This window comes from Ixodes scapularis, unplaced genomic scaffold, assembly GCF_016920785.2.
Source record: "Ixodes scapularis isolate PalLabHiFi unplaced genomic scaffold, ASM1692078v2 PGA_scaffold5__190_contigs__length_132052651, whole genome shotgun sequence".
NCBI lineage: Eukaryota > Metazoa > Arthropoda > Arachnida > Ixodida > Ixodidae > Ixodes > Ixodes scapularis.
In genome coordinates, this window is record NW_024609880.1 from 90,843,553 (window position 1) to 90,846,130 (window position 2,578).

A 2,578-nucleotide genomic window follows, 5' to 3' on the forward strand; every position below is an offset into this window, starting at 1 on the left:
CGTCATGTGACGGGACATTTGTAGCTACAGTAGATGGCTTGTTGGGGAAAATTGCAAAGCAGAAGAAGAGATGTCCATTCATTCAAACAATGAGAACGGGTCAAGGAACATGTAGAAATGTCATGCAGCAGTTGAAAGATAGAGCACGCCCAAGTTTTACGCTTGGTCAGAAGAACGAAAACTGCAACACGATTTACGTACACTTTGTGCAGCTTAATGTGAAAGCCCTGGTAGGGCGCTAAGGACATCGCAAACGTCAAAAAACGCCTTCTCCAAACAAATTGCAGAAATAGAGAGGGATGATACCATATCTACTGAAAGAGCGAACATTGAGGCTACTTTTGTGAAACATTGTCGACCTCCTCTTGAACTTGCCCAAAGCTACAAGAAGTGGTAATTGATGAAATGTTGTCCTTTAGGCCGAGCCTTGATGAAAAATGATGTAATGTCTGGAGGAACCCCTCAGCCGGGATGAAGTCATAAAGGCAATAGGCGACCTGCTGTGGGGTAAAACGCCAGGCCCAGACGGGACTCCTTCTGGTTTTTACAAGAAACTAAAATGTACTCTCTCCCATTTTGCTCGCCGTAATAGAGAAATCTTGTAAAAGTAAATAATTACTACAATCTTTTTCTTGGACACCGACTGCGCTAATTTCGAAATCAGAGGACGCCGGCTAGTTAGACCCAGGAGAAGGTTACCGTCCAATACATCTATGTAATGTAGATTGTAAATAATTAGCAAAGATATATAACGGAAGGTTACAGCACGTAATTTGCCAATTAGTGGGGGACCATCAAAAAAACGTGTGGCATAAAAAGCAGGACGATCGAAACAAACGTTCACTTATCCAGAAGTATTTTTGGAAGGTTCCACAGAGGAAGGAAATCAATTTGCCATTCCACAGATAAGCTTAAAAAAAAAAAAAAGTTTGATTGTGTTCGTCACAAATTTCTTTGGGCCATTTTGCAGCATATCAACATTTGGAAGACTATTTTTGAAAGTGTACGAATGGCATATATGATGACTGTTTTACGCGAATATTTGTAAATCGTAACGGTAACTTGCAGCATCCCGCTCTCGCTAATATTATTATTCTCGTTTTATCTTGACCCATTTTGTTTGAGTGTCGCTAATTATAGAAACGTACACGGTTCTACATTTAATTCCCTTGAAGTGAAGGTATTGGCGTGTGCGGATGATGTAGCAGTATTTTGCAGAGACAAAAAAGGCAAACTTCTTTTTTAAACTAAAGCGATAAGAACGTTAAACGTTTTTTTTTTTTTTTTAACAAACAATAACACGTTATTGCTTTAGGTGAGCATTTTTGTGATATTACTGGTGCCGAGGCACATCTAGAAAAATATTTGGGGTCATCGCATGGTACATGGGCCACCAAGCCCTCCGAGCTCGAAGGGAACAGGAGGGGCAACATGCGTATTCAAAATGTTCACTGGTCAGAAGCGACAGCTTAAATAAAAGCGAGGGTATCACAGTGGCCAAACCGGGACCCGTCAATATCGCCTAAAGCAGGGGTCTCAAACATCTCAAACACGCGGCCCGCGGGCCGCATGCGGCCCGCGACTCGCTGGGAGACGGCCCGCAGGTCCAAGCGGCTACGAGTCACGTATCCTATGTCTCGAGCGCTGCAAATGGCATGCGCCATAGTGATCTCATCGCGTCGCTTACTTTTCGCTCCAAAAGTAACTCTACGCTTTTAACGTATTCACATAGTTTATACTTATCTGTATTTATTTGCCTTTTTTTTTTCGATTTAAATTTTGCTTCCTGGCCTTTTTGTAACGTGCGACGATTCCGCTACAAGGTTGCAAGCGCAAGCTATTCGTTCAAGGATGTATCTCGGCTGTAAAGCTACGAGCTCGGGAATATCGCCTTCAAATATATATCACCATTAAAACAGCAGTATCTGTTCGAGTGTTGTAGCTAAAATCATCAGGATAGCAACAACGGTCATATTAACTGATTGTTTTTTTAGCGACATGTTGAGCTTGGTAATTCGTGGGTGAATTCATCAGCTTTAATGACAGTGTATTTTTTCTATTAAAATGCTATATTTATTCTATAAAACAAGTTAAAATGCCAGCACGTTTGGCGGGGCGGTGTCATTTTAAATCTTATCGCAACAGGCCAGGCCCAAAGTAGTCTAATGAGCAAGTCAAATCTAAAGATATCACTGGCAAGGCCTTGAGTTTACAAAAACAATAAAGCACGAAGTCTCTCTCCCCCCCCCCCCCCCCCTCTCCCCATATTACGTTGGCCCTCGACATCCCGGATGTGGGATATCTGGCCCCCTCATTCAAAAGAGTTTGAGACCACTGGTCTAAAGCGACGGCCTGCAACATCTTTGTTTTTGCTAGGCTCATGTGTGTCCTTCAAGTTTTACATTGTGCTACAAGCGTTATGAAGAAAAATTATAGAGTATGTGCCCGACTCATCTGGAAATTAAATTGTAGAAGAAACAACCTTGAGCTTCCGTCGTATTTCTTTGGGGAGATCAGGCCGTTCGCATTTATTTGTGCGTCAGCTCCTATTGCGATTCATATTTGTACGTGATATTGA